This window comes from Pelodiscus sinensis, chromosome 5 (assembly GCF_049634645.1).
Source record: "Pelodiscus sinensis isolate JC-2024 chromosome 5, ASM4963464v1, whole genome shotgun sequence".
Classification (NCBI taxonomy): Eukaryota; Metazoa; Chordata; order Testudines; family Trionychidae; genus Pelodiscus; species Pelodiscus sinensis.
Genome location: NC_134715.1, coordinates 4,303,016 through 4,324,240, shown reverse-complemented (window position 1 = coordinate 4,324,240; position 21,225 = coordinate 4,303,016). Strand labels below are relative to the sequence as shown.

The 21,225-nt window shown below is 47.5% G+C and overlaps 1 protein-coding gene across 3 annotated transcripts in view; it reads left to right on the top strand.

The window, feature by feature from the left end:
• The window catches only part of LOC102461412 (transmembrane protease serine 11F-like), a 74,478-nt gene that overhangs the window by 963 nt on the left and 52,290 nt on the right, over nucleotides 1-21,225 (top strand). For 2 of the 3 annotated variants that reach the window (XM_075929273.1, XM_075929272.1), the window contains exon 2: nucleotides 3,907-3,978. The gene's annotated coding sequence lies outside the window, so the exon portion shown is untranslated. Of the gene's footprint in view, nucleotides 1-3,035; nucleotides 3,249-3,906; nucleotides 3,979-21,225 lie in introns of those variants that run through there. The other variant, XM_025187161.2, reaches the window with a different exon arrangement.

Genomic DNA, 21,225 nt, shown 5'->3' with positions numbered 1-21,225 from the left:
CATTTAAAAGGCAAAGCTGCAATGCTGCTGTGCCTCTCCCTTCCCTGCCCAGCATCAGCTTCTGTTTCTCCCCCTCCCGCATCTTGCTGGCTCTGATATAGAGGCCGCAAGGGGCGGGGATGTGAATAGTCCCTAATAAGATGAGCCAGATTTTCAGCCTAGTATTGATTGGGCTTTTGTTTTTGTTCCCAGAATTTGCAGACACAACAATTTGTGGTGGCAAGTTATTTGTTGCTGCAATGTAGGTCTTGTGAACATAGAAACCTGATTTGTGAGTGTAGATGTTTATACATTTAGATCCAAACAGTGCCTGTAATTATTTATGCTTGCAATTCACAGGTACAAAAGCAGAGGACAGTGTTTGACCAACCAGACCAATGTTTACAGATGACATCTAATAAGATTAACAAACAAACAAACAGGGACCAAAGTTAGGCTCTTAACTCCATTGTTAAGCACATCAGTAAATAGCCTGTCTTTTAAAAGTTGTCAGCTCCCTAAGCTCTGTTTACTTCTTTGGGAGATGCTGGGGGCTCAACTAAGAATGTAAGTGACTAGTCGACTATCTGATAAGCATAAGCTTATCGAATAGTCGAGTAGTGATTTGACTAGTTGCTTCACCCGTGTTGCCTATATTAGAGAGAGGCAGCAAGCTGGGGGAGCTGTATGTGGTTCTGGGGGGAGCTGGCTTAAAAGCCGGCTGTCCCCAGCGCCATCTCTGTGGGGAGGAGGCAGGGTGTCCGCTTGTGCTGGTTCCCACTGTGGCTGCTTCAGCCTTTGAAATGTACAAGAGCCCTATGGGCGTGGGGGTGCAGAGTGGACTCATATACATTTCAAAGGCTGAAGCAGCCTCATGGGAACATGGAGCCAGCGGGAACTGCTTGAGTCCCCACTGGCCCTCTGCTCTCTGTGGTGCCCTCCCCTTGCTGCCTCTGAGCCAGTTCCCCACAGCACCATCTCTGGGGTGCTGGCTGCTCCTCTCTGCTGTGTCTATCCCCCCACAGACAGGGTCTGCTGCCACCAAGAAGCCCCTGTTCACAGCACCCGGGGCTGGCAGTGTGGGTAGCTCCCAGAACCAACATGAGCCAGGACTGCTCAGCCCCAGCTCAAGTAGGCTCCTGGAACAACCCCTATTGACTAATCAGTTAGTCGATATTAGTTGTTTCGACTATATGATTAGTCTGATAACTGGATTTTAACAGCCTTAAGCTCAACATTTTTGGACATCGAGTTGCCTGTTCGGAAGTCTTCATATGGATTTTAAACCAAGCTTCCTATTTTTTGAAAATCTTGACCTGGAGTAGTAACATCTGGGGACGAATAAGTGTGCTAACGTCCATTACTTCTTCTGCCAGGATAGTAATCTTACAAATACTGTGTTGGTCTGAATCCTTAAGGTTATTATAGTCAGAATCCACCCAATCTAATTGCATTGCTTGAATCAACAGCATTCAGCCAGTCCCTAACGACAGTCTTGTCTTTAATTAATTAAATGAATGTGTTATTTTCCTTTCCCTTCCTGAGAAGTAATAATATGTTAATACAGTCTAACGGTGTCAGCCGATGGTCAGGGCAGTGAGTGGTGTGTGTGTGTGTTATACACTCGAGACTTCAACTGCTGAGACTGGGGTCCCTTCGCAGCGGGCAACCTGGAGAAGGTTGACGGGCGCCCCAAGAAGTTTACAGGGATAGCTTATTACACCTCAGATTTCAGCTGCTAGAATACAGGATCCCTTCTCAGCAGGCAAGGAAGGGAAGACTAGGGAAGACTGAGAGATGCCCCAACGGATCTGTCACCTGGGAGTGACACGATCCAAAACGCCCAAGCTCTTCCTATACCTGTCCCTTATGACCGGCTGAAGTTCTTTTAAATTGTGCTTGGTTCTGTTACAGCAACTGAAGGAGTCAGGTCACAGCTTAAACAGATACTATTTTATTGTTACAGGGTAAACTTAGCTGTTAAATGTTACTACTGTGTTACAGATAACACAGCCACTACAAAGGACAGGACAGAAATTATACTAAGTCACTTACAGGTACCATGAAACCCTTTTGGTTCTCTGAGCTCTTATTAAATGCATGCAAAATAGACACCTAGCAGGTATACATTCTCACCCCTGCGTTCCAGACTTGGCGTGGCCAGCATCTTTCTCTCAATCCCTCGGGAAGAAGTAGGGCGAGGTTGGGTGTCCCACAGACCTCGGGAGACAATGAATACCTGCCAGCAGGTGTAGATGATTGGAGCTCAAATGGGGTGGGCTACTAAACCCCTCTTTATACCCCTTGGGTCACGTAGGCTTCTTCCTGGTCTCAAGTGGCCAATTAGGAAAAATGGCTTTGAATGCCAAGTTTCCCACGAAGGGTGCAAAGCATAATTCAGACCTGGGAAAATGCAGACAATGGGCACCTCTGGTATGTGATGGGCGAAGATTCCTCTCCCGGGACAGTGCAGGCGTGTCAATTACTGGTACTAGCCATCAGAGCGGCAGGAGGCCCCGGGTCATCAGCTAGCCCATTTACTGTCTGGTTTCTGTTTATGGTAGAGTCAGGGACAGGCAGCACACCTGTGTTCCCAGGGCATCAAAGGCTGACTGCCTTTCTCTTGCTCTCTGGGGGGGAGGGGGAAACAAGATGGGGTTCATGTCTGGCTACAAACGGCCAATTATTTTGCTTATTATTTTGTATGTCTGATGACAAGATGTGCCAACACCTATCAATTTAAGGAAGAGGTTGCTGACAGATTTAGTTCTATTGATTTACGCTATCAACTTAGATGGTAGGAAGCCTATTTACTCCAACTAAGGATGTAGCCTGTCATGTTTTTACTCTCCTGCATGACTGGAGCAGCTATCACACCATTGGGCCAGCAGGGGCCCAAGTGTGGAGAAAGGGACAGCTATCTACTATAGAGTTCAGAAAGTTTGTCTGTGTGTCTGCCTGTCTCCCACTTGGGGGACATGCACCCCTGTCCCGGCTGTACTTTCTCATGAAGAGGCGCTTCTCACCTGACCCAAGCTGCTGCGGTGAGAGAGGGCTAGGGTCGTTCTCTGTTCCCGGGGCAGCTGCATCCTGAACCCACAGCCCCACTGTGGAGCAATGATTGAAATGGAGAAAACCAAAAATTATTCAAGCTATTAAGGACTTGACCAATGCTGGGTAAAACTTCTAGTGATGTACTTTACTGAAAGCAGCATCCATTCTGACTTGTTCCTGAGGAAGATGCAGGAGCTGAATGAGCTCAGTTCAATGTAAGTTGCCTCTAAAGAGCTTGCCTCTGTATAAAAGCTAGTTCCACTTTTCTCCATGTTCCTGTCAGGTATGGTTCAAGTGGCATAACCCCTGAACATTTGTATCAGGATAAAGATGTGATTTATTCCTACACAGGAAAGGGAGCTACTGTACAGCTGTCTCTAGACTGGCAAGTTTTTCCGCAAAAGCAAAAACTTGCCAGCTGTCTACACTGGCCGCTTGAATTTCCGGAAGAACACTGACTTCCTACTGTCTGAAATCAGTGCTTCTTGCAGAAATACTATGCTGCTCCCGTTTGGGCAAAAGTCCTTTTGCGCAAAAGGGCCAGTGTAGACAGCTCAGATTTGTTTTGCGCAAAAAAGCCCCGATCACGAAAATGGCAATCAGGGCTTTTTTGCGGAAAAGCGCGTCTAGATTGGCACGGACGCTTTTCCGCAAAAAGTGCTTTTGTGGAAAAGCGTCTGTGCCAATCTAGACGCTCTTTTCCGCAAATGCTTTTAATGGAAAACTTTTCCGTTAAAAGCATTTGCGGAAAATCATGCCAGTCTAGACGTAGCCTACCAGTATAATGCACCTTGATCCTAACTGAGCCATAAGAACGGCCATAAATGGGTCAGACCAAAGGTCTATCTAACTTAGTGTCTTGTCTGCCAACAGGGGCCAGTGCCAGCCAGAGGAAATTAACAGAACAGTGAATCATCAAGTGATCCCTCCCCTACATTCTAGAAGGTAAATTTGGGATTAAGTGCTTGTCTGAATCAGGGCACGGTTATATCTGGTTATTTTCTAGTGCTGTGTCTAGAGACAGATTTATGCAGCACTGGAATTGAGGGCGGAGATGGCCCCCAAAATAAGGGTGGTTTACAAGTGTGAGCTTTGTTTCTTCTGCTGGTGACCGTGAATGTCGGGTTACACCTATATTATTCCCTGGCCCCTCCCCACTGGATTGGTATGAATGTTGCTGATAAAAGGTGCCACACATCTGAAGACATAGATTTCTTAGCTGTCACCTCTCTTGACTGTACATAATTGTCCGACAGCATACAAGCAGACTGTCTAGCACAAATATGGCAGGGGTTAAAAAATAGGACCTGGAAGACCAGTTAGTTGCATGGTACCATGATGGATATTGTCATTAAATAGAAGACGACAAATATTACCTAACACTATTCAAGAAGTGAACTCATTGGCAATGAAGACTTGTATCCAGAACTGGAAACCACTTTGCCCCCCTACAAATGATGGAAATATGTATAAAGGAGCTGGCAATCACAGATAGATTTAGCGTCTCAAAGTTGTAAGCCCAGTTCAGAGCAAGACTGTCTCATGGAAATAATGAATGTAATTTTGGGAAATTAAATTTAGGTGACATATGGTGGAAATGTGAAATTTAAAATTTTTAGAGAGCGGGATTTCTGAGGGGAAAAAAAACCAAGGCAAATGGCTCAGCACCAGCAGTTGCCAGTGAGACTAATGAGGGCTGAGTCCTCCTAAAAATCTGTGTGGAAGATTTGTTGGATATTAGATCTGAAATCTGTCACTAGTACCAATCTGAACATTGTAATTTCGGCCAGTGTACGTTTTTGACAGGAAAATTCCTCATCCGGGGAAATAAAGCAGCACTAATCTGGCAAATTTATTTGTAAAAAATTGGCAGCCACCCAGATGTTGACAGAGTTGGAAGCAGTCCCAGTTGAGATGGATTAGTGGGCTGACCTCAGGCTAATGGTCAAACTTGTAGGATAAACACAATTCCTTATGTATTTCTGCCGTGCATGTACAGAGGGCGCATGCATATATGCATTTGTATATATCCCCACAAGTCTTCATGCTGCAACAAACATTTGAATCACAGCAGCCTGACACAATATGCCATGCATCTCTTTATCAGAGTGACATGCATACATATCTAATAATTTGTGTGACACCCTGCTCTCTGTGTTCACCCATTTGTAAGATTATGATAAATTTTGTACAAAGTACAACTTGTGAGATATCATTTGAAAAAGCAATAATCTGCTGAATATCATGATTCTGTTGAAATATGTAGAGCAACCCTACATGTGTAAGCAATAAGATTCTACTGGATAATTGTTAGTGAAATGGGTTATAATTCTGGGTAACAGCCAAAACTGTTTTTTTCTGAGACAAAGACACACTGGCACTCCAGCCAGGTATTACAGGCCCATTACCTGTGTAAGTGGCCATTTTCCAGCCGGTGGAAAGGAGTAAATAAGAAACTTAATCTTGTCATAGGTTGGATTGTGAAACCTCATGTCCACAAAAGATCACTTGTTGTCTGCACCTGAGCTGGGGGTAATCCTTAAAGGAGGGAGAGTTGTATAAGAATGGAAAACAAAGGCCTCCAACCCACCTCTGCTCCTCTCTTTCTGTTCATGACATCAACAAATACTAGGACATTGAAGCAAAGGGGAAGGGTCTCAGCCTGAAAGGAAATCCAGCCTGTGAACTGTTAGGGTACGTTTACACTATGACGCTATTTCGGAATACTAGAAGTATCCCAAAATAACTATTCCACATCTATTGAAGCAGCCTGTTACTTCGAAATAGATTTTGAAATAACGGGCGGCTTATTCCAATGTCCCGGTAACCCTCATTCCACGAGGATTAAGAGGCATTTTGGAATAGAGAGTTATTTTAAAATTTGGTGCTGTGTAGACAGCACCAAATTACGAAATAAGCCATTTTGAAATAGCATCAAAATAAGCTATGCAATTTGTATAGCTTATTTCGAGCTAAGGGTGCTGTGTAGATGCACCCTTACAGAGTAGGGTGAGAGAAAGAGAGAGATTTTGTTTTTAAAAGTTCACTTAGCTTGTTAAATTATGTGTTGGTTTATGTTTCTTTTTTTATTTTCTTTGTGACCAGTTCTGACGTTTATGCCTTATAACTTGTAATCCCTTAAACCCTATCTTTCTGTCGTTAATAAACTTATTGTAGTACTGTATCTAAACCAATGTGTGTTTACACTGAAGTTATGGGGAACCCTAACTTCAGATAACCAGGTTGGTGCATAATCATTTTCCTTTGATGCAGTGATGTACTTTCTATGATCTGGTACTGAGCAGGACAGGACGCTCATATCTGGGGAAGAAAGGTGGAACTAAGAATTTGCAGGCATCGCCTGTGTGTAATTCCCGAGAGGCTAGTTAGCAGCATTCAAACCTGAGTAGCTGGGAGCAAGTTACATGCTGGAGGCTGTGTGCAAGAAGAGCCCGGACTGGTGGCTACTTGCCAGCAAAGCCATGTACAAGGTGCCCCAGACTAGAGAATGTAGGAGATACAGCTCTTTAACAGTCCCGATTGCACCTTGGGGAATGTCGTATTCAGTCACTGCATGTATGCTAACCCTCTGGTTCCATACACACAAAGAAGGCATAGCCGAGGACAGGCTGCTGATGTGTATGTTACATGTCACAGAATCTCTCATTGTTGATGCTATTTCTCAGTGTATGGTTCCTTTGCATATGTGGCCAGAGCCTCGGATGATGTAAATCCATGTAAGTCAATGGAGCTATGCTGATTTACAGAAAGGTCCGTCTAGCCCAATATGTGGTCTTTTAGCAGCAGCCAATGCCAGGTGCTTCTGAGGGAATGAACAGACTGGGGCAGTCATTGAGTGTTCCATTCCCTTGTCATCCATCATTGATGAACCTATCCTCTATGAACTTATCTAATTCTTTTGTGAACCCTGTTATACTTTCAGCCTTCACAACTTCCCCTGGCAATGAGTTCTACAGATCGACTGTGTGTTGTGTGGGAAAAAAAATACTTTAGTTTGTTTTAAACCTGCTGGCTTTTAATTTCATTGGGGATCCCTGGTTCTTGTGTTATGTGAAAAGGTAAAAATCACTTCCTTATTCACTTTCTCCACACCATTCAGGGTTGTACAGGCTTCTTTCATACACCCGCCCCGCATAGTTATCTCTTTTCCAAGCTGAAACCCCCCCAGACTTTTTAACCACTCCTCATATGGAAGCTGTTTCATGCTCTTAATTATTTGTGTTGCCTTTCTTTGAACCTTTTCCACTTCTAATAGATCTTTTTTTGAGATACATCCAGATAATCCCAGCAGCTGTCCTGCATCCGTACACTGTGGAGGAAGGTGAAAATCCTGTTTTGGTCCTTATCACTCTGCCCTGGGGAAAAATCCTCAAATCCCACACATGGCAATCAGTTAGATATGGGGTGTGTGAGCAAGAACCAGCCAGTCCAGCACCCGAGTCAACATGCTTGGGGCCGCCTTAAATATCTGGTCCTCCCAATATGCCATCTCCAGTCATGGCTATCCCTAATGCTTAAAAGCCAGGAGATTAAAAACCCTTCCAGAATATACTGGAAAGGGTGTGTGTGAATTCCTTCCTGACCCCTGATAGTGTCTGGGTGAAACTTTAAAGCATGAGCGTATGAACATAAGACATCAATCCAGAAGTGAGCCTAGGTCTGTTGAGACAATGACAAGCAACTCTGTCCTACAATCACCCTTTTAAAATTTGTCCAGCTCTCCATTTAAAAAACTAATTAAGTTGTTTGGCCCTGCAGCTCCTATTGGGAGGCTGTTACAGAGCCTCACACCTCTGATAGTTAGAAAATTTAATTGCAGCCTGAATTTGTTCTGGCTGCTTTATATCCTTTTGTTCTTGTGCTGTCATCGTCCTGTGGCTTAAATAACTCTATGGGGTCCGACCCATTGACTTCAGTGGACTGTGATTTACACAAGTCTGGGATCTGGCTCCCTAATATTCAACAAAGGGGCGATGATTTACTGTGCCCGTTCATCTCTGGTGATGGTGTGTATAAATATCAATCAATCAATCAGTAGAAAGTCATTTCCATCTGTCTCAGGAAAGGAGCAGTGAAGATGGGTCCTCCAAGCCTGTCTAGAAAGGCTGCAGGGAAGGAACCAATCAGAACCCAGCAAGCCTCAGATAAAAGGAGCTGCAGGGCCTCCCCCTCCTTAGTTACTGCTAGCTAGGGGGCAGAAAGGTGAGGAAGGGTGGGAAGCTAGTGTGAAATCCCTAGGAAAAGAGGCTGGAAGAGACTGCTCAAGCTGGGGGAAAAACCCAGAGACCCTTGAGTTAAAAGGGAAGTGGCTATGTGGGAATGGGGCCCACAGCTAGTACAGGAAGCAGCATGTGGCAGGAACTAGAAGAGTGTGGGTCAGAGCCATCTTCTCCCCTCCCTCCCCCCCCACTGGCAGGGTTCCCTGAGTAGGAGCTAAAGCTTGTTTAAAGACCCAAGCAGACCGTAACAGCCTCTCAAGGGGAAGCCCTGGGAGCACTGTGCTAGGGGAGGGGTGGGGGTGGGGATTGAAAGCTAGCCCAGGAGGGTCACAAGGACAGGCCCTGTTAGATCTTCTACTTCAAAAGGGGTTTGTCTGTCCATGTGTTTGACTGTGTGACCCAGTGAGGGACTGATCCCCCCGGAGAACTGCCGGGTGAGGACATCAGCTAACGGGGCCCCAGGATCAGAGAGCACAGCTGTGCACCCAGCCCAGAGGTGAGTGCCTCCTGCCACAGGGCCTAAATATGAGTTTATGAGCCGAACGTCAGGTTGCTAGGTTTTTCTATGGACACTCTTAGCCTACCCTAGTTATCCCATCCCATGGGACAGCGCATGCTTTCATTATCCCCAGAAATGTCCATGGGATGTGTGTTCTGGGGGAGTCCCACCCCGCTCTGCTGCTGGGAACATTCTCCAGCTCCACCTGGGATGTCACTTGCTGCAAGTGGGGATTAACCCCCCTCCAACTGTTATGGGGGGAGGATGTGCCTGGTGGGAGAGGCCTGTGGGGAGTCCCTGGCAAGGAGGAGGCAGTGGGGCTATGTCCAGGCTGGGGATAGCAGGACAGAACTGAGGGAAGAGGGAGTGGTGCTTTTGTGTTCACATTTGGGGCAGGTAAGATGAGGAGGAGGGGGCGGGTTGGTTGTTGGGGAAGGAAATGCAAGATGTAACAAATAGAAGAGGAGTATAGAGGGTGATAGGTTCTAGAAGAGGTAAGAATGAGGCAGCTACTTCTCTTTAGTTTCTCAGGGCACGTCTTCACGAAAGAGTTATTTCGAAATAACAAGGCGAGCGAGCGTCCACACAGGAAGCCTATGATATCAAAATTATTTTGCAATAATCAGTTTATTCTTTTGAAATAACCCTTCATTCTATGAGGAATAACGCTTATTTCAGAATTGCTATTTTGAAATAGGGTCAGTGTGAATGCTCAGCTGCCGTTCTTTTGAAATAACGACTCCCCAGAGTCATTTAAAGTAATTACTCCCCAGTGTTTCCTGGAGCTCTACGTCGAGGTAGCACATCCACATTAAGGGAGCCTGCCTCAGACTCATTTCGAGGCTTCCTTGTAGTGTGGATGTGCTATTTTGAAATAGTTATTTTGGGAGTTATTTTGAAGTAAGTGATTTCAAAATAACCTGGTAGTACGTGGACAGCTTCTGCGTTGTTTACTGGGAATACCTACTCACCACACTGGAACATTTTGCTCTGTAAGACCAATTAAAGAAACCACTGCAGCTCCCTTTTGGGTTTGGTGTTCTAGCCCCAGCTCCCCACGCCACTGAACACTCAGCACTTAGATACACTTTATTTCATGTAAATCTAGGTTTATAAAAGCATAGAGATTTGAGCATAGCAAACAGAAGTAGTGGAACCAAATGGCTACACATGAAACCAATCCTAACGCATGCTCTAGCAGCTAGACTTAATTAACAAGAGACTCCTCTGTCTTTTACAGTGTTGCTCACCCAAAATCGTTGGCTGTGTTTTACTGTCAGGAAGGCTGTGATCACCCTTTTGGGAGACGACTACTGTCAGCTTGTTCCTGGGGAAGGTTTCCATGTGTTTTTTACACATTAGATATACCCGTTAGATATACCAGTCCCACGTTGTGCCTTTCCTCATGCAGCAGGCAGTGTCCTCTTTGTACATCTTGGAGATTTGTTCTTGGAGATTTTGAAATCTTTCACCGTGCAACTGGCTTAATGTGCGAATATGCCTATGCTGTCAGGCTTACAATACATAGTATGCAAATGGCTAGACAGGTGACTATCACCTGCTGCCCGAAAGGAACATCTCTGAGTTATATCACTTCCTGGCAACCTGCCTCAACACCGAGATTTTAGGAACATAATTCTCAGCATAGATGCCTAGCTCCTTAAATTATCCACATGTCACAATGATGACAATGACCCGTGGGCTCCTGGCTTTCCGTAGGGACCCTGCATGCCCCTTTGGGAAGTCATATACATACATCTGACCCAAGGGATCCCTATAAAACCTGGAGACAGGTCTCCAAGATGCTGGAAGAAGGCAGGTGGTGTTGGAATTGGCACATCACTAGCTTCTGTCACCTGGCTGGGGCATGGCACATTAGGTGGCAGTCTGAGCTTCTTGTAGCTGGTGAGTAGGGTGCCCAGCAGTGCCCAGTTTTCCTTCCCTTGCTAGGAGGGTTCTGGATCACATATGGGGCTCTGGAGTCTCGGTGCTTCCAGGACTGTTAAGCTGGAAAGGGATATTGATTATGTGGGTCCCAGTGCTTGGCAGCTCGTGTGGGACCCAGTGCTAGCCAATAGGGAAGCTTGGACCTGTGTGAGTTTCTCTGGTGAGTCGGGGGGTGGGGGGAATTCTTCATAAACAAACTGCTGTCCTAGGGTGAGCTGGCCCTCTCAGGCAGCGAGGGCCTAGCCTCGCACGTGCTGAGCAAATCCCGCTGCCCCAGCTGGATGGAATGAATGCAGAGCTTGTTTTGGGGCGGCCAACTTTCTCATCATGCACATTTGTGCACCCTAGTCCCACCCCTTCCCTGAGGCCTGCCCTCTGCTTGTGACACTGTCTCTCCTCGGGGGCTTGCTCTCCTCAGCAGGGGGTTGGAGAGTGTGTGTGTGTGGGGGGGGGCTCTAACTGGAGATACAGGCTGTAGGGTGGGGCCTGAAAGGAGGTGTTCATGATGCAGGAGAGGGCAGGGGAGGCTGCCACAGAGTAGCCTCTGTTGTGGTGGGCCCAAGGGACTATCGAAGAGTCGTGTCACCACTCAAATTTGATGTGATGTTTCAGTTACCCGATATCGAACAGCCCTGCTGTGGGAGGAGACTGAGCTGGGGCTCAGGGTTGGGGCCTGGGCTTACCTCAGTCGCTCCCAGGCAGCGAGGCTAAGCAGGCTTTGTGCTGTGTCCTGGGCTCAGCCAGCAGGTCTGGCACCTGGGCGGGGTATGTGGGGTGGAGTAAGGAGGCACCACGTGCTTCTCTCGCCCACAGGCACTGCTCCCCTTCCCCCCGGCTCCCATTGGCCACAATGCGGAGCCGGTGCTCGGGGCAGCACGGAGGGCCTCGGAGCTGGCCCTGCTCTCCGCTTCTAGGGTGCAGCAGGGAGCCGGGACACATGGGGACTAGCCTCGCTGCACCACTGACTGGACTCGTAACAGCCCCGTTGGCAGTGCTGACTGGAGTCGCCGGGACCCGGGCACCTGGTCACCCCAGGCTCATGTGATGGGAGCATGCGACGAGAAGCCAGGCTGCTGAGGAACACGGGCATGTGGAGGCTTTTCCGAGGGAGTGCCCCATGTAGCTTCCCAGCGTTCCCAGCCAGGAGGGCTTATTGTGGGCAGGAGTCTGGGGGGGAGATGGTTTTTTGCCAGGACGGCTGCAGTGACGTGAGGGAGGCCATGAGGGAAGGACAGCCCTGCTAAAAGACGGGCAAGAGTTTGAGCTAAGGGGGTTTTATGGATGCTGAAGCCTATAATATGCTAAAGGACTAATTAAGCCGGGGGAGGTGGGCTGGAAGGGGCTGAGTAGGGATTTTGTGGTAACAAGCTACTTATACAAAGGGGGCAGTATTGAGAAGATGTCTGCCGAGGAAGTCTCCTTCCATAGGGCTACGTCTACACTGCAGTTCTTTTTCAGGAAAAGGTACGCAAATTGCCAACCTTTTTCTGATTCTTATTTCAGAAGAGGCTTTTCTGACACTTCGTCCGTCCACATGAGGCCAAATGTGGGGAAAAACCTCCTCTTTCGAAAGAGTCCTTCTTCCTCATAAAATGAGGAATACAGGGCTTCCAAAAGAACGTGCCTGCTTTTTCAGAAACTCATCTGAAAAAGCGGCGAGGAGTCCTGTGGCACCTTACAGACTAACTGAAGTGTTGGAGCATTAGCTTTCGTGGGCAAAGCTTTCGTGCATGCATCTGACGAAGTGGGTCTTTGCCCATGAAAGCTTATGCTCCAACACTTCAGTTAGTCTGTGAGGTGCCACAGGACTCCTCGCCGCTTTTGCAGATCCAGACTAACACGGCGACCCCTCTGATACTTGTCATCTGAAAAAGCGGACATGTTCCCTGAATGTGGCAGAGTTTTTCTCTGGTATCCTGGGAAAAGCTCTGCAGTGTAGACATAGCCTAGGAGAGACGGGGAAACTGAGGCAACAGCAGCAAACCATGGAATCCCTGTGCCCGTCAGCAGTGGAAAAGCTGCGTCCCTCATGTTTGTCCTCCTTTGGCTGGGCTCTGCCTGCTTGGAGAATGTTCTGGAAGCTGGTGGTATCATGAGTTTCAGGGTCAAGCCTTTATGATTTTCCTCCTGTTGCTGGTCTGGAAGCTGCAACCTGCCTCAGCTTTGAACTAGGTGCTGCAGTTCATGCATGAGCCTCTTAGAGCTCCAACGCCAGGCTGCCTCATAGGTGTGAGTGACCTGTGAAAGTGCCTGCTGTGAAAGTATGCTCTGTGGCGGGCGCTGCTCAGTCTGCCCAAAGAGCATTCTCTGAGAGAAAAGGCCCAAGATGGGTAGGGGCCAGGCAGGCTGAAATGCAGCTGTATCACTGCATTTCATGCCGTTCCAAAGAAACAATACCGGTATGAGAGTAAAATGAAACAGGTCAGGCGCATCCACGTGTAATTTCCATGAGGTACTACATGGATGGGTTTGGCTCTTCAGCCATTTGTTTTTTGTATGGCCTCCACTGCATTCAGCGCTCTTGGGGAGCGTCCCAAGCCAGGAAGTACTAGATGTCGGAGCACAAATCCACGGCAACAGTCTTACCCCTGGCCTGTCTGGTGTGCTAGCCTACCTCGGAGTGCCCAAAGCCAGTCGCTTGATGAACGTCTTCCTAAAATTTAATATACCGCCCCATGGAACAAATGTCTTCGTGGTTTCATTTCATGCCCTACAGGAGGCTTACTGAGAACATCTCCACGCTAATCACTCTATCAGGTCAAGTTATCCCCCGATGGCAGTGGACTGATGCCAGCCAGGAACTGGTCTGCTGTTCTTAGCCAATGATGCAAGTAGCTAACTTTCTTTCTGGTATGTTACAACGCTACTTTTCCACAGTGAGGTGCTAATTCTGAGCCATATAAAAAATCCACTTCAAACCGAAGTTAATTTCATCCAACGCCCTCGGCCTTTTTCAGGGCACGCTTCATTTTCAATGGGCTGGCTGCCGTTACCTAGTTAAAGCTAGCAGGTTGGTGAGCAAATTCTCCTCAGCATTTTACTAGTGAGGAGACAAGATAGAAATGTCTTCTATAGCCGGAGCTCTGTCGACAGCTCTATTTAAAGTAGTCTCTTCTGCAGACTAAACAAACCCAAATCCCTCAGCCTTTCCTCATTGGTCAAGCGTTCCAGCCCCCTAATCATTTTGGTTGTGCTCTGCTGGACCCTCTGCAATGCATCCACATCCTTTCTGTAGTGTGGGGCCCAGAACTGGACACAGTACTCGACATGTGGCTTCACCAGAGCCGAATAAAGGGGAATAATGACATCTCTGGATCTGCTGGCAATGCTCCTCCTAACGCACCCCTTCTTGGCTACAAGGGCGCACTGTTGACTCATATCCAGCTTCTCATCCACTGTAACCCCCAGGTCCTTTTCTGCAGAACTGCTACTTAGCTGGTTGGTCCCCAGCCTGGAACAATGCTTGGGATTCTTCCCTCCCAAGTGCAGGACTCTACCCGTGTCCTTGTTGAACCTCATCAAGATGCTGACTTATCAGAACCAAAACCTTCCACAGGAGTGTGCCTCGGACCAACTTGCCTGGCTTTGTTCCAGGACATCCTAATGGGATTCCTGGTCAGAAAATGAGCTTTGGCCAGGTCCAGTTCTGACACTGCCATGTCCTTGTGCAGACAGCAGCAAGGAGTGGCGGCAGCAGAGGGTTTTAGCTGGAGGCTCTGGCTTCCCTGGCACAACTTGTCTTGGTAACCAGCCAGAGTTCTTGTCTTGGTAACCAGCCAGAGTTGTAATCTAACAGCTTTCTCTCCGGGCTCCTCCTAGAGGCCTTTGCATTTCCTGGCAGGAAACAGAGACGCCAGCTCTCTTCCCTGACCCAGCTTTTCTGCAGAGTGTGTGCACACAAGTGATGGCTGGCTTGTGGCAGGAGGACGGGCCATTGGTTATGATGCCAGCCTGTGACCTCAGGAACCCCGCGCGACTGCCTAATTGTGCGATATTGGGCAAATCGCAAGGGTGTGGTGAGGTAGTGGTGACATCATAATCTAGATAAGCACCTACAATAGAGGGTAGGAACCAGCTGCAAAATGGGGAGATAGGAAGGAGAATTTGTGTGGAAAAGTTGCAGGAGACGGTTTCAAAATAGAAACCGTAATATCACAATGACTTTTTTCCCCCAAAACCAAACTGATTTTTCTGCCACTGAATGCAACAAAGCAAGCAATGTCCCGAGTTTTGGGGTGTCCCCCCACTTTGTTGCCCTGACTCTTCCAAATGTACCTAATGCTGCAAAGTTAATTTCATTTTCCTTTGTCTTGTCCAGAGCTGAAGAGCTTTATAACGATTAGGGAAGCAAGGGAAGGGAAGAAAAATCGATTCCTCATAGTGCCAAAGGGTAGAGAGGCAACCAACACGCAAACCACAAGTTTTATTTCAGTGGAAAAACTGGAATATTTTTTTTTTTTAATGTGACTCATGTAACATGGCTCTTTCGCAAAAATCTTTCAGAATCTTGACCAGGTCTCCCATGGAGGGAGAGATTTGGGAGCAGAAATGGGACACTGACTTGGGAGGGAATTTGGAGGGGTTTCAGCCAATCCATGCACGTTGAGGTGAATGTAGACAGATTTGATTGAGACTATTTAAAAGCCTGTTCTAGGCAGGTCTGTGTATGCTTTTGCAGTAATAACTCAAACAGACATGTTCAGTCAGCACCCAGCTTGGCTTCCAAGTGTAGTGAGACCAGTAGAGCTGGTTGGGAAACTTGTGGCAATGTCTTTCATTGTCAAAATCGCTTGGAAGGAGGTTTGTTTTGGCAAACTTGAATAGGAAGATTTCTCAAGTCCAGGCCTGAGTGTTCAGAGGGGAAAGAGACAAATTGGCCTATCTAATCCAGACCAGCCAGGAGTGGCCCGTACATATAGGCAAACTAGGCAGTTGCCTAGGGCACCAAGTTAAATGGGGCGCCAAATGGTGGCACAATATCATTGAGGGGTTTGGAGGTGGGGATGCCAATGGCATGGTGCGCCTACGGCACCAGTTGCTGTCAGCTAGTCTAGGGCCGCCCCTGGACCAGCCAATAATGCAATGGTTGGGGCATTCATGTGGGATATGGAAGAGTGAAGCTTAAATCCCTAGAGATCAGCAGTATTTAAAGAGGAAACTTTCAAAAGCATCCAAGTGCTTTGGAGGACAGGGCCATAATTCAAACTGGAGAAATGGTCTGAGGTAAACAGGATGAAGTTCAATAAGGACAAATGCAAAGCGCTCCACTTAGGAAGGAACCATCAGTTTCACGCATACAGAATGGGAAGTGACTGTCTAGGAAGGAGTCCTGCAAAAAGAGATCTAGGGGTCATAGTGGATGACAAATTAAACATGAGTCAATGGTGTGACACGGTTGCAAAAAAAGCAAACATGATTCTGGGAGGCGTTCACAGGAGTGTTGTGAGCAAGACATGGAAAGTCATTCTTCCGCTCTACTCTGCATTGATTAGGCTTCAACTGAAGTATTGTGCCCGGTTCTGGGCACTATATTTCAGGAAGGATGTGGAGAAATTGTGGAGGGTCCAGAGAAGAGCAACAAAAATGATTAAAGGTCTAGAAAATGAGCTACGAGGAAAGACTGAAAGAACTGGGCTTGGTTAGTTTAGAAAAATGACGACTGAGAGGGGACATGATAGCAGTTTTCAAGTATCTAAAAGGGTGTTACAAGGAGGAGGGAGAAAAATTGTTCTCCTTGGATTCTGAGGATAGGACAAGAAGCAATGGACTTAAATTGCAGCAAGTGAGGATGAGGTTGGACATCAGGAAAAACTTGCGAACTCTCAGGGTGGTTAAATAGTGGAATAATTTGCCAGGGGGGTTGTGGAATCTCCATCACTGGGGATATTTAAGAGCAGATTGGACAGACACCTGTCAGGGATGGTCTAGATGGTGCTTGGTCCTGCCGTGAGGGCAGGGGACTGGACTTGATGACCTCTCCAGGTCCTTTCCAGTTCTAGTGTTCTATGGTTCTAAAAGGATAGCTGACAAATGGACTCTACTTGTGGTTTGTTATGATTATTCAAGACAATAACCAAAAGCTCGAACAAACTTGTGGTCTAAAGACAAAGCACTACGGTACAGGAAAGAAAGTTAATAGTCACCAGTCATTCTCAGAAGCAAATTCTCAGACTGTTCTCTTTATATGGGTGTGCTTAAGAGCATAAGAACGGCCATACTGGGTCATACCGAAGGTCCATCTAGCCCACTATCCTGTCTTCTGACAGTGGCCAATACCAGATGTTACAGAGGGAATGAACAGAATAGGGAACCATCAAACAATGTCGCCTCTATAACTCATTCCCATCCTCTGACAAAAAGAGGTTGGGGTACCATTCCCACCCATCCTGGCTAGCAGGCACCGATGGACCTAACTTCCATGAATCTATCTACTCTTTCTTAAAAAAAAAAAAAAAAAAGAGTCCTGGTGTTCACCACATCCTCTGGCACAACTAACAATGTGATCTAAGTAACTTGTAGATCACAAATCCTGTTCTTGTCTTAATCGTCACTGTCATCTGACTAGGAGATGTCACTGTTTCAGTGGGACTTGAGGACAATAATTTGATACATCTCTCTTCCAGACTTGTAATGCCACACAGTAGCTCCTTTGTTCTGGTCGTCTAAATGGCTGTTGCTAATGGCCTTTTCTGAGAGAGGACCGATTGACTAGACAGCATGAGCTGTCTTCAAAGCCCACATGGTTCAGTTGCCTGTCAGTGCCCAGCCTGCTTCAACTATAAACGAAGCCTCGGTCCAGACCGCTGCGTTTCAGCTCTGCGTAATCGTTCACCGGGAAGGTCTAAGCCCTAGGTCACCAAGTAATTACTTGATTTGCTCTGGGATTCTCATGGAACTACCAGACTTGACACCTGTCTGTCCTAGTAGGATTCTAACCCATCAAATTGACTCCAGTGAGAATTTTGCAAGCCATCAGTTACAACAGGGGTGGGGGACCTTTTCTGGATTGGGGGCCTCCTGACCCACAGAAAAATCAGTGGGGGGGGGCCTCATGTGGACACTGACTGAGGAGAAAGCCACTCCCCTCGTGGGGCCCAGGCTAGAAGATTTTATGTACTCCAGCCCTGCAGGGAGTGGGGGAGAGACTGGAGCAACAGTGCAGGCTCCCCGATGTTTGGGGAGGAGCCCTGAGCCTTGGGGACCGGATCTGGGCAAGCCGGGGCTGGGATCAGGTTCCCCACCCCTGAGATACAACACAAATGATCTATGAACACTGAAAGTTATTGTACGTAGATGTTTATTTAGCCATTTATAACTCTTCCCCCCCTTTAATACATTTTTGGATTCAGTTAAGGATTGTCTGACAGTGTGATATCTGGCTAAGGGCTGAGATCCATATTGACCTAACCGTAGGTGTCTGTGCCTTTGACATTGGTAGAACTTTAAGTAAATCGGCTTTTCAGTAACTTCTCACTATATTAATCTGCAGTGGGTTTGACCTATGAAAGCTCATGATGCTAATTTATTTTGGGTGTCTCAAAGGTGCCACAGGGCCGCTCATTATTTTAGTGTTCAACGTGTCTGTCTAGACCGGAGCCACGGGGCTGAAATGCCTGAAGGGGACTGTTCGGCTTCTTGGTGACCAGAGTGGTACTCGGTTGGTTACTGGCTTGGTGACTCGAATTGTTGAATGTGCTGCTAGTTTGGGGGATTGTCTGCCCTCAGGGTGGCACCCTCGTGGTTCTTCTAGGCATCCCTCGCACAGCAGTTTGGTCATGTTACTTGAAACCTGCCCGCTTGTTCTGGCTGCCTCTGCAACTGCCCAGCTCTCAGTTTGAATATTGCGTTCCAAATGTAGAAGGACATGAAAATACTCCCTGATACAAAGCATTCCTGTGTCTTGCATTACTCTCTGGTACCATACAGATACCTGCCCCGCTCCCCCTCCCCCCGCCCCCGCCTCCTCCATAAGACTAATCCATCTAGTTTTGGACACTTTCTGTATTTGACTATGTGTCATGGTGCATTGTGGGATATCTGACTTGGCATCAGTGAGCAAGAATGCAATGTAATACAACTTAGTATGATTCCCGCCCCCCCCCCCCCACAATACCTATAAATAGCTGCAGCACTACTGGGTCTAAGTCTGTGTTGACCAAAACTGCGTGTAGACATGGCCTGTGTCTGGAAGTGAGTTCATTAGACATTGAGGAGACCATCTGCTCGCACACCCAGGGCTAATCTGGGCCAGGAACTTGTTCTGCATTCCCTGAGAGGGTCAGGAGGTTGGAGACGGTTGGGTGGAATTGGAGAAACTTTTCTGCCAGTTTCTCATTGACTTTCCTGAGGAAAGGGCAAAGAGAGGAAGGGCCAGGAAGTTGTGGGTGAGGATGGCCACCTCATCCTATGACTGTGGCATTGGCAACCTATGACTGCCATGGATGACACGTAAGAACGGACATACTGGGTGAGACCAAAGGTCCATCCAGCCCAGTATCCTGTCTGCCGACAGTGGCCAGCGCCAGGTGCCCCAGAGGGAGTGAATCGAACAGGCAATGATCAAGTGATCTCTCTCCTGCCATCCATCTCCACCCTCTGACAAACAGAGGCTAGAGACACCATTCCTTACCCATCCTGGCTAATGGCCATTTATGGACTTAACCTCCATGAATTTATTAAGTTCTCTTTTAAACCCTGTTATAGTCCTAGCCTTCAACCTCCTCAGGCAAGGAGTTCTGCAGTTCCACAGATTGACTATGTGCTGTGTGACACTACCACAAAGGAGGCGCTGCCACCATGTGTATCTTGGATCCAAGACAGACCTCTCTAAGCCAATGAGTGCCAAGCCCCCTTTCAAATGTAACAGAAGGAACAACTGAGCATTTTTTTTCAGTAGTAAAAGCGCCTGCAGGCAATGGGGGACTAGCCAAGGCTACAGACTCAGGGTATGTCTACACAGGAACTAGACACCCCACCCTGCAAGGCCCGGAAGCCCAGTCTCCAGCCAGAGTCCAGATGTCTACACAACCTGAGACAACCCCACAATCCACACCTTGTGAGCCTGAGTTGGCTGGCCTGAGCCAGCCGTGGGCATCTCTGCAGTGTAGCTATGCCCTTCACGACCAGTCAGGACAGGACTTTGGCAAATTGTTTTGGCTAAAACGGGAACATTTCAGAAATGCGAGGACCCCCTGCCATCTTGAGGCAACTTATTTGGCGTGGGTGTTGAATTCACAAGGGGCTTTTAGGTTCTTATCACACAAGTGGTGATGGTGCCACCTCACTTACAATATTTCGCTGAGGGGGTACTGCCTTCACTGGGGAGTTCCACCTTAGAACCTGTGTTTTGGAGCCAGGACTGGTGTTCCCTGGCTCCCCCCCCCCCCCCATTAGCACCCTAACCACTAGGCTAGAGATTTGCTCTATTTTTCAGCACCTGATGATGATACAAAGTGGAACAGCTTCCAGACAGAGAGCTGGGACGGGGGGGAGGTAGTAGAGAAGTTGTCTGGGAGTTCCAGGCCCTGCTCCACAGTCGGGGGCTGAGTTAGGGGTCTCTCATGTCTCAGATGAAGTGCCCTGACCATGGAGCTAAGGGTGGCACCGGCTCGAGCCTCCCCATTTGTGTGACTCTGGCTCGTCATTTCCTTTTCTTTCAGTGAATACCCCAAGCAAACTTTTCTGACTCCCGTGCTTGGCAGAAAAAATCCAGGTTTTGGTTCAACCTGAGCCAAAATCTCTCCTCTTCCTTCTCCCGCTGCCCCAACCTGCACCATCAGCACCGCTCGTGTCAGAGGTATGATTCCAACAACGGGGGCCGGACCAAGCTCCTCGGACACAGAGGCTGTGTCTAGACTGGCCAGTTTTTCCAGAAAATAAGCCGCTTTTACACTGGCCACTTGAATTTCCGCAAAAGCACTGACGATCTCATGTAAGATTTTCTCAATCGGGACTTTTTTGCGGAAAACAAATCTGAGCTTTCTACACTGGCCCTTTTGCGCAAAAGGACTTTTGCCCGAATGGGAGCAGCATTGTATTTCTGCAAGAACACTGACAATCGGGGCTTTTTTGCAGAAAAGCATGTCTAGATTGGTACGGATGCTTTTCCGCAAAAAGTGCTTTTGCGAAAAAGCGTCCGTGCCAATCTAGACGCTCTGTTCCGAAAGTGCTTTTAACGGAAAACTTTTCCGTTAAAAGCATTTCCGGAAAATCATGCCAGTCTAGACACAGCCAGAGCTTGTTTGACTGGAAGACTTGGATTTTTGATCAAGGAAATTGTTTAGGGGAAGTAGGATTCAAAGTCAGCTTTGTAAATAAGATTATGCCAACTATTCACCTGATTAGTCACTGGTGGTTCATAACAGAAACAGCCCTGAAGACCTCCGATACTGGCCGACTGCTCAGGCCAACATGCCCCTTGCTTTGCTTTGCTGCTTTGGCCACTGAAGTAGATGCCGATGGTTCCTTAAATGCTGACAATGAGTTGAATGGAGAAGGTGCCACCTC